At 39.6% G+C, this 11,679-nt stretch overlaps 1 protein-coding gene across 1 annotated transcript in view; it reads left to right on the forward strand.

Annotated features, from left to right (window-relative positions):
- snrnp27 (small nuclear ribonucleoprotein 27 (U4/U6.U5)) overlaps window positions 1-10,652 on the forward strand; it is a 193,561-nt gene extending 182,909 nt beyond the window's left edge. The window contains exon 7 of the mRNA XM_052067059.1: window positions 10,642-10,652. The gene's annotated coding sequence lies outside the window, so the exon portion shown is untranslated. The remainder of the gene's footprint in view (window positions 1-10,641) is intronic.
- Window positions 10,653-11,679: the final 1,027 nt, after the last annotated feature.

Here is an 11,679-nt window from a genome sequence, read left to right on the forward strand (position 1 = left end):
ATGAAGTGTATCTATCATTCCATTCATGGTCTCCAGAGGGTTCAGTCAGGTCACTTGGTGTCTGCAACATAACATTACGGTGTCAAATTATTCAGCATTCTTCATTCTGACCAGTTAAGAAATGAATAAACATTAATTATCATTGAACATTGCTCACGGGAGAGTTTAGGATGAATATACCACACTATAGAAAGTTAACACTGTTCAGTTCTGTGGAACAGCAATATGGGGACATTCAGCCACAGCATCTCCAGAGTTAGGTTAAGGCAAAAGTCATGTCACCTGAAACACACTCGGGTTTTTCAGGTCTAAAGAAATATGAGGACATGACGACTGAAATCATGGAGAGTCCATGTTTCTGATTTATAACTTCTCCTGTGTTTGTCAAAGAAAGCTGAAAACTCAAACCTAGTATATCATGATAAGAAGTAATAACCTGTTGTAAGGATGTAGTGGATCTCTCACTCCATTCTTGGTTTCCAGAGGGTTCAGTCAGGTACCTGTCACTTGATGTCTGCAACATAACAACATTACGGTGTCAAAAGTTTCAGCATTCTTCATTCTGACCAGTTAAGAAATGAATAAATATTAATTATCATTGAACATTGCTCACGGGAGGGTTTGGGATGAATATACCACACGATAGAAAGTTAACACTGTTCAGTTCTGTGGAACAGCAATATGGGGACATTGGTACACAGGCTCTCCAAAGTTAGGTTAAGACAAAAGTCATGTCACCTGAAACACACTCAGGTTTTTCAGGTCTAAAGAAATATGAGGACATGACGACTGAAATCATGGAGAGTCCATGTTTCTGATTTATAACTTCTCCTGTGTTTGTCAAAGAAAGCTGAAAACTCAAACCTAGTATATCATGATAAGAAGTAGTAAACTGTTGTAAGGATGAAGTGTATCTATCATTCCATTCATGGTCTCCAGAGGGTTCAGTCAGGTCACTTGGTGTCTGCAACATAACATTACGGTGTCAAATTATTCAGCATTCTTCATTCTGACCAGTTAAGAAATGAATAAACATTAATTATCATTGAACATTGCTCACGGGAGAGTTTAGGATGAATATACCACACTATAGAACGTTAACACTGTTCAGTTCTGTGGAACAGCAATATGGGGACATTCAGCCACAGCATCTCCAGAGTTAGGTTAAGACCATAGTCATGTCACCTGAAATACACTCGGGTTTTTCAGGTCTAAAGAAATATGAGGACATGACGACTGAAATCATGGAGAGTCCATGTTTCTGATTTATAACTTCTCCTGTGTTTGTCAAAGAAAGCTGAAAACTCAAACCTAGTATATCATGATAAGAAGTAATAACCTGTTGTAAGGATGTAGTGGATCTCTCACTCCATTCTTGGTCTCCAGAGGGTTCAGTCAGGTACCTGTCATTTGGTGTCTGCAACATAACAACATTACGGTGTCAAAAGTTTCAGCATTCTTCATTCTGACCAGTTAAGAAATGAATAAATATTAATTATCATTGAACATTGCTCACGGGAGGGTTTGGGATGAATATACCACACGATAGAAAGTTAACACTGTTCAGTTCTGTGGAACAGCAATATGGGGACATTGGTACACAGGCTCTCCAAAGTTAGGTTAAGACAAAAGTCATTTCACCTGAAACACACTCAGGTTTGTCAGGTCTAAAGAAATATGAGGACATGACGACTGAAATCATGGAGAGTCCATGTTTCTGATTTATAACTTCTCCTGTGTTTGTCAAAGAAAGCTGAAAACTCACACCTAGTATATCATGATAAGAAGTAGTAACCTGTTGCAAGGATGAAGTGGATCTCTCACTCCATTCTTGGTTTCCAGAGGGTTCAGTCAGGTACCTGTCACTTGATGTCTGCAACATAACAACATTACGGTGTCAAAAGTTTCAGCATTCTTCATTCTGACCAGTTAAGAAATGAATAAACATTATTTCTCATTGAACATTGCTCACAGGAGAGTTTGGGAATAATGTACCACACTATAGTAAGTTAACACTGTTCAGCTCTGAGTAACAGCAATATGGGGACATTCGAACACAGGCTCTCCAGAGTTAGGTTAAGACAAAAGTCATGACACCTGAAACACACTCAGGTTTTTCAGGTCTAAAGAAATATGAGGACATGACGACTGAAATCATGGAGAGTCCATGTTTCTGATTTATAACTTCTCCTGTGTTTTTCAAAGAAAGCTGAAAACTCAAACCTAGTATATCCTGACAAGAAGTAGTAACCTGTTGTAAGGATGAAGTGTATCTATCATTCCATTCATGGTCTCCAGAGGGTTCAGTCAGGTCACTTGGTGTCTGCAACATAACATTACGGTGTCAAATTATTCAGCATTCTTCATTCTGACCAGTTAAGAAATGAATAAACATTAATTATCATTGAACATTGCTCACGGGAGAGTTTAGGATGAATATACCACACTATAGAACGTTAACACTGTTCAGTTCTGTGGAACAGCAATATGGGGACATTCAGCCACAGCATCTCCAGAGTTAGGTTAAGACCATAGTCATGTCACCTGAAACACACTCGGGTTTTTCAGGTCTAAAGAAATATGAGGACATGACGACTGAAATCATGGAGAGTCCATGTTTCTGATTTATAACTTCTCCTGTGTTTGTCAAAGAAAGCTGAAAACTCAAACCTAGTATATCATGATAAGAAGTAATAACCTGTTGTAAGGATGTAGTGGATCTCTCACTCCATTCTTGGTCTCCAGAGGGTTCAGTCAGGTACCTGTCATTTGGTGTCTGCAACATAACAACATTACGGTGTCAAAAGTTTCAGCATTCTTCATTCTGACCAGTTAAGAAATGAATAAAATTAATTATCATTGAACATTGCTCACGGGAGGGTTTGGCATGAATATACCACACGATAGAAAGTTAACACTGTTCAGTTCTGTGGAACAGCAATATGGGGACATTCGTACACAAGCTCTCCAGAGTTAGGTTAAGACCATAGTCATGTCACCTGAAACACACTCAGGTTTTTCAGGTCTGAAGAAATATGAGGACATGACGACTGAAATCATGGAGAGTCTATGTTTGTGATTTATAACTTCTCCTGTGTTTGTCAAAGAAAGCTGAAAACTCAAACCTAGTATATCATGATAAGAAGTAATAACCTGTTGTAAGGATGTAGTGGATCTCTCACTCCATTCTTGGTCTCCAGAGGGTTCAGTCAGGTACCTGTCATTTGGTGTCTGCAACATAACAACATTACGGTGTCAAAATATTCAGCATTCTTCATTCTGACCAGTTAAGAAATGAATAAACATTATTTCTCATTGAACATTGCTCACAGGAGAGTTTGGGAATAATGTACCACACTATAGAAAGTTAACACTGTTCAGTTCTGTGGAACAGCAATATGGGGACATTCAGCCACAGCATCTCCAGCGTTAGGTTAAGGCAAAAGTCATGTCACCTGAAACACACTCAGGTTTTTCAGGTCTAAAGAAATATGAGGACATGACGACTGAAATCATGGAGAGTCCATGTTTCTGATTTATAACTTCTCCTGTGTTTTTCAAAGAAAGCTGAAAACTCAAACCTAATATATAATGATAAGACGTAGTAACCTGTTTAAGGAAGAAGTGGATCTTCCACTCCTTTCTTGATCTTCAGAAGGTTTCATCAGGATCGGAACACTTAATGTCTGCAACATAGCAACAGTGCAGTGTCAGAAATATTCAAATTTATTCATCCTGATTAGTTAATAAATGAATAAACATTGTTTTTCATTGAACATCGCTCACAGGAGGGTTTGGGATTAATATAAGACACTATAGAAAGTTAACACTGTTCAGCTCTGTGTAACAGCAATATGGGGACATTCGAAAACAGGCTCTCCAGAATTAGGTCCAGACAAAAATCATGTCACCTGAAACACACTCCGGTTTTTCAGGTCTAAAGAAATATGAGGACATGACGACTGAAATCATGGAGAGTCCATGTTTCTGACTTATAACTTCTCCTGTGTTTGTCAAAGAAAGCTGAAAACTCAAACCTAGTATGATTTCACGATTTCAAACCTGAAATCATGAAAATCAACATTATAGCAACCATAGAGTGTCAGAAATATGTCGTAGTTACATGACTTTTGAATAAATTAAACTTCATACACAGCACAAGCCGGCTCTTTATGGTAGTTACCACTGTACAGCTCTTATAGCTAACAATTTCAGGACAACAGACATGACTGAGTTCAAATAATAAAGACAACACCCGAAACATACTCTTTCAGACTAAAACAATGTAATGACTGAAAAATAATTCCGGTGACCATTCGTTGTTTTCAACTAAGTAGAGACTTTTGATGGGCAGTACAAATTGCTGATAAAAATGTGGATTTGTCAAACAGCTACCACAGCCTTCTTCAATCAGGTGAAATAAGCATTATGAAGGAAGTTTAAAGGCATCTAATTTTCCTCGACTATTACTGATAGTATGCGTTTTTATGAATTGTGATATTTGGTGAAGCACAATAGTTTAACAGAAGCCGAATAATTTCTATTTCTATTTTTTCATTCCAAGATATTCCTAGTTCTACATGGCAATACAATATTCTCAATAATTGAATGATAATGGCTGCTAAACATTTTCTTCAAAAGTACTTCAATTATTTTTGCTCCAATATGATCAATGGCATAAAAAAAACATGCTGTTGTTTATTGTGACATTTTTGGGGTAAATACAATGTACGAATAAAATCTGTCACTGTGACAGGCTTTGGTTGCAGCTCTTGTCATGTGCTTGCGGTAGCCATAAGAATTAGATAGCAGGTAGATTGATAGCATACCCTTATAATCATTGATCCACTGGGCTTTCAAACAAGGCTCGTTGACTCCAGATAAAAGGAGCAGCCTCAGATTCAGGGCTCAGTCTGGTTCTTCTTTGTGACATTATCACCACCAGTAAACATCTACAATGGAAAGTGAGAAGAAGTCAGCCAGACAAGCAAGCACAATATTATGGCAGCACTTATTTATGCTCAAAAAGTACTGAGCCAAAGGAATATTATTTTCTTCCTCAAAAATACAAAAATTCATTTCATCAAACATTTGCTGGTCAGACGAATAGATTCGGGCAAACCATATGTCAGGCAGATAACAATGTAAAATTAAAATAGAGTAACACAATATTGTCTTGACCAAATGTACCAAAAAAGCTGAATTCTGCTATAATTTCATTGCAAACGTTTGTTTGTTTTTTCATTGAAACGGTGTACAATTGAATCAGCACAAGAATAAACAGTGTAAATACACCGGGTTTAGCGTAAATGCTAGAAGTGCCTGGCCCACTTTCATTAGGCTACCTGTACTAACTAATTTAAATTAACTGCAATCGAATAAAACAAATACTGCACTGAAATAAACATATGGCACCAAAACCAAGTTCCACAGACTGTGTAGATTTAGAAAAGTTTTCCAGAACCTTGCCTGCAGGACATGTCCACATTACTTTTACTGGAAGCTTATTAGCATGCTAACGATCGAGCTAGCTAGCTGTCTTATTGAATGATATTACCTTTGGTGGGCACTGTTAAACACGGTTATATTGAACAACTTCTATGTTACGGTAAGATAAACGAAAAGGAATTGCTTACCCGATGGTCATCCACGCGTGGTCGTGTTTGAGAGTAGGATTGTCTGGCTGCTTCACATGTTGGATTTTGTGTGACTGCTAATTGATGTGACTTATCAGGACGAGGGCGGGGAAAATGTGTGAGTCAGTCCGAAAAAGATGACATTTGAGGTCCTGCACAATGACGTCACTGAAAGTGTGTTAAAAGTGTGTTAAGTACCGAAGTTGGCCACTAGTTTTCCAAATGAAAAGTGAGTCGAAAGTTAAACACACTTAAACACACAATTTCTGAAAATTGTGCTCTTTCAGGACATCACTTATTTTTGGTGTGGGAGTATCCTCGTGAGCTCTAGAGTAGTGTAGACTGCGTGGAAATATGAGGACGCGAAAAATGTCCTCATTTTTCCACAGGTCCTCATTGTGAAGGTGTGTTATCATAAAATTGTCCTGAGATGTCATGAATACAAACGCACACACACACACACACACACACACACACACACACACACACACACACACACACACACACGTGTGTTTCTTTGGCTGACAGTTTGAATAGAAATCCCACACCATTTGAAAACATCCTAGCCAAAAGCATCTGTTTTCCTTTGAGTGGAAGAGTATAATGTAAGTGGAGAGGCTTCCAACAGGTGAGTGTGTACAAGTATATTGAAAGAGCATTCCAGGTTAATGCTGAGCAGGCTGTCATGAAGGTCGAGTTACATGACAGAAGCTACATTGTTCTGTCCCATATAAGAGGTCAGATTTGTACAGTAAGACATCTCTGGGTATTCAGCATGTGCTTTCCATTGACCGGTCCTCCAGTCTAGAAAACAGGATTGAATTTAAACCACTATATTGGACATGTTTTTGATTGTGGGGAAATTCTGACCACCTGTCTACAGGATCCTGCATTGGGCTGTGGGTATCTGAAGGGAGTCTCACAGAGAATGCAGTTTTTAGGTGGAATGTTTGGGGTATAAGTTTCTGGGCTCGTTTGGGTGCAGGCAGAGCAAAGTTATGAGGGTCTAATCACAAGATAGAAAGAAAAGTGCAGCGCACTGGGTAGATACTGTATTTGTGGGCGTAGTTAGGGGCAGGTTTGGGGGGGTAACGGAATACCTGGACTGGCATTCACAATACCAAATCATGTAACTGTATTCCGTTAAATGACAGGAAAAAAACACATCATCAGATTATAGGTACATTTATTAAAAATGGGGCTGATTTCTCAGGATTACATTTTCCACATGGACAGAGTGATGCCGTTGTTTATTTCAGCACACATTGTCACAACTGTTGTGTAGCCTAATGGGCCGTCGTGACTTCAGTCACTCGGTGTGGTGGTGTGGAGAGCAAATGGGTGTAAGTGTGCAGCCAAGGGGTGTGGGGGGTGGGGGTCTGTCCATGTCGTGTCCTCCACACGCAGGGTAAAGGCGGAAGTCAATTCAGTGCAACTGCACCCATCCAGCCATTTTCTAATCCGTTTATCCTCACAAAGGTCACGGGCGTGCTGGAGCCTTTCCCAGCAGTCTTTGGGCAATATGTGGGGTACACTCTGAACGGGTTGCCAGCCAATCATGGCACACAGTGACAAAAAACCATTCATGCTCACAAGGAAAGGCGGAAGTGGTGACTGCTATTCACTGAAGATTCCAAAGAACAGGTCCAAAGAAAAGTTTAAGCTGTCATATTACTGCTATGATGGAGCTAAGCTGCTAGCTTGCTGCACCAAAGTTTCACTTTGCATTACGAATCATCCACAGATTTACGATTTAAAACCACTTGAAAACAACTTGGATCAGGGAATAAATGTGGTCATTAATAAATCGGCACATATCGTCATCGATTTTATGATATAATTACGGTGTATGCGTGCGTGTGTGATGTGGGTGAGGGGATGCGGTTTTAAGCTACCACCACAAATGTTGCCTTTAAAAAAACTGAGTTTGTCCCCATTTCACACATGATATCAACGACAACTTTTGTACCCAGCAAATATTTACGTCATGGGATGAATTGTCGATGTCGCTATCTCTCAAAGTGAGTTGATGCTTTCGCGGACATTTCGAAAACGGCAATTATTTCAGATGGCTTTCAATCTATCTATCTATCTATCTATCTATCTATCTATCTATCTATCTATCTATCTATCTATCTATCTATCTATCTATCTATCTATCTATCTATCTATCTATCTATCTATCTATCTATCTATCTACCTATCTATCTATCTATCTATCTATCTATCTATCTATCTATCTATCTATCTATCTATCTATCTATCTATCTATCTATCTATCTATCTATCTATCTATCTATCTATCTATCTATCTATCTATCTATCTATCTATCTGTCTGTCTGTCATCCATCATCTAGCTCATCTATGTCTGTGATTCTCATCCTTTATTGAGCCAAGACACACAATTTAAGTTTGAAAGCACACCATCATACAAAAACGTCACTCAAGTGGATACACATGTCAATTATATTTTCTGACATCTAATGGATTCCATTCTATTAAATAGAAGATTTGTTCTTATCTTACTTACTTCTATCTGCCTCTATAAGTTGCTGGCATACATAGATGCATGCAGCTATGTAAGATTCAGATTCAGAAAACTTTATTTATCCCCGTGGGGCAATTAGAGGATATGCTATAAATAAATGAATAAATGCACCTGAAAAACTGGACTCTCCCCCACTCACCCATTGTAAATAGCACAGCCACCTGATGCAGTACATACACAGTTGCATAAATGCTTATATATAATTTTTTGTATTTGTATATTGCATTCTGTACTTTGTACAGTTCATTTAAAAACAATTATTTTATGCATGCAAATACTTGTTTTTCTACCTTTTCTGCCTCTTCCCTCCGAACTTTGCTGCTGTACATTGCAAATTTCTCCATTGTGAGACAAGAAAGGTTTTCTTATTTTATCTTATGAATCTTTTGTAGGTCAATTAAGTGAAATCTGATCATTGCCAGAAGGCATACAAGAGCTCTTACTTTTAATGAGCCCCAGCAGTGGCACCATGGTACAGAATCACTGATCTATTTTTCGGCCCATTCCCAATACCCTGCAAATAATGGGGATCCACGGAATGCAAATGTAGCAATATTTATTTTATTTTGTCATTTTTGACTGCGTTTATCCTTCATGTGGTTGGACTATTGTCATTTTCTGTTACCAAGTTTACTTTGCCATTTGCAAGTGCTTTTTGTTATAATTTGGTTTTGCTGGCTTTTTATCACCAGCAATTTCTGTTTATACTTTGTCGATCTTTCACTTTTCTTAAAATAAATATTTTTGTATCTATCTGAGTCTGCATTTTTGGGACCCACAATCCACCCGGTCTTTGTTCGGACCTTGTCAAATTTGAAGTCACACACGGTCGGGCTGGGTTATAAGGATTCAAATGTGAAGTTTTTTTCATTTGCTGTGAATTTGAATATTGACAGCTTCTGAAATACAACAAGAGGGGAAAAATACGGTTGCTGAAAGGAGATACAGTATAGCGCCTCCAATGATTGTGGAGGCAGACATAGCTACTGTTAATTAATCAATTTCTCTCGTATGCATAAATACTGGGACACTGTTGCAATTACATCTGACATCCTCGTAGAGCCGCAGTGGTAACACAACTAAGCTGTGAATATAAACATACTCTATGTATAACTCATTCTACTCTCTTTCAGTTTGTTATCCTTGACCATAGACCTTATTGCCTCCTCCTGTTGCTCAAATACTCCTCCATGGTTGTCAGTCACCCGATGGAGCCTGCTGTAAAGTCATCCTGGGAGAAAGAGGGGGTGGTGGGTGTTAACCGGGGTCACAAGTTCAGAGTAAACTGATGAGAAGAGTCGTGTTTTGAGCTGAGGAAGAAAGTGTTTGTTGAGGTATGCTGGGGAAATGTTCAATACACGTGTGTTGGATGTGGGTAAGTACAAATCCTTGTGACGACTGAAGCAGCAACAGTGCAGGGCAGATCCGGTGCAGCAGTGAGAAAGAGAATCCGATTCATCTTGATCAAAGGCTTGTGTCAGTGACAAAGGACCGTTTGTTTAGCCTAAGCATGACATGTATTTGAGAGCCATAAATTACAGGAAGAATTAGAGGAGCCTGGTAGATTTCATGCTCATGTGCCTGTCTGTCTCTTTGGGTGCAGCACACAAGTACATGCACGTATGCCTTCAGAATCCGAAAGACCACACACACACACTCGCACCAGGAGGGATGGGGAGGGGGATGTAAATGTGACGTGAGACGTGATGAAAGCCTGTGTCAAGCACTGGAGGAGTGGATGGGGAGCCTGTGACCTTAACAGAGAAATGTAGGGAAATTGTCTTATACTGTTAAAATATTCATTCCTTAGTTCACATGGTTCACATTGACCAAGCAGTACTAAGAAGTACCAAGAACTAAACTGAGGCTCAGAGGGGATCGAGCCTTTTCTGTTGCTGGTCCCTCTCTCTGGAATGACCTCCCACTGAACATTCAGCAAGCCTCCTCGCGACCCATCTTCAAAACCCGCCTCAAAACCCACTTGTATTCTTTGGCATTTGACTCAGCATGACTCAGACTTGTTCTTGGTTTTGCTCTTCGTTGGTTTCTTCCGTCTTTGTTACCGATTTGTTGCTTTACTGTTGTTTATGTTAGTTGCTCCATGTACAGCACTTTGTATGCAGCAATGGCTGTTTGAATGTGCTCTATAAACACAGTTGACTTTAACTTAGTTGAGCACTCACACAAAGAGCATTGTTGCTTTTTACATTATTGTTGTATATGGCACTAGTTTTGTGCCCAATCCAAATGTAGGACAAGGTACGGTCTAGATCTGGCCAGGTGCAGGCTAGACTGGGTTTCGGTATTTTTGCAAATGTATGCAGCTTGGTGCAATTAAAAATGGGCCTTTTACGCCATTGTTTGTGTGAATGTCGTTGGCTTGATCAGCCACCAATCAAAGCGTCTCCTTTGAGTTCCTGGCATAAGCAGAAATTCATTTGCTGATGCCTCAATGGTTTTGCCGCGGCTAACGTGGGTGACAATGTGTATGATCAATTGCTTTCTACAATGATTCAGAGGGTTTGGCACATATTTATGAATTAAATACTGTGACATCCACCACACATTTTTGCGGAATCTGTACGACAAATTCAGATTCATCAACATCAGATCAATAGACTAAATGTGCAAGTGGTTAGATGTGGTTCCAGCAGGTGTTCCAGCAAGTTTAGATGACTTTCAGCCACCAAATTCTGAGGTGCGCCGGGCCATGTCAAAAGAAACACTAGAGTGCAGCTGCGCCGCCTAAAAATATAGAGCCTCTAAACTTATTTGAACCTTTCTGATGGGTTAATGAAACTGCTAAAAATAAAAAAATTAAAGGGCTGCCATGGGATGTAATACAAGGAATCATTTTTTAGACTGTCAGCTCTTGTTCTTGAACTTATTAAATTGCGAAGGCACATGTAGGTGGTGCGCGCGCACGATCAAATGTTTGCACCACACTTGGGTATGTTTGACACTTCGGCCCAAATTTCGTGCACCGCGCAAGTCTAGCTCAAAGTGCATTCAAACTGCGTGCATCGGGAAAGTCTTCTTTCTTTCGCATTTTCGTAGACGTGGGCAATTAGAAATGGGCATATATGCCGTTGCGGAAGTGACCACAACCGACTTGTTTACCTGTCAAATTAAGCTGCAGCTCCCATCAGTGCAGGAGAGGTGCGCAGTCGACATGGCGGAAGTGTAACGGACTCGCAGAAGTCCATGCAGTAATCGGCATCTGCAAAATACGTTCTAAAGGAACCTCCACTTATGAGTGATGTTAAGTTGGCCACTGCGAAGTAGCTACTTGGAGACTGCCTTCAACCCGTGATCTTGTATCGGTGTGTGACAAACCAGCCCTCCTGCCCATATAAATAATGCGTGAATTGATTTCGACAACGATTCAGAGTGTTTGATGCATGAACTATATCCATTATAGTTATGAATAAAATACGATGACATCCACCTCACATATTAACAAAGTGTAGCATCTGTCTGCCCGCACTTGAATC

This window comes from Hippocampus zosterae, chromosome 6, assembly GCF_025434085.1.
Source record: "Hippocampus zosterae strain Florida chromosome 6, ASM2543408v3, whole genome shotgun sequence".
NCBI lineage: Eukaryota > Metazoa > Chordata > Actinopteri > Syngnathiformes > Syngnathidae > Hippocampus > Hippocampus zosterae.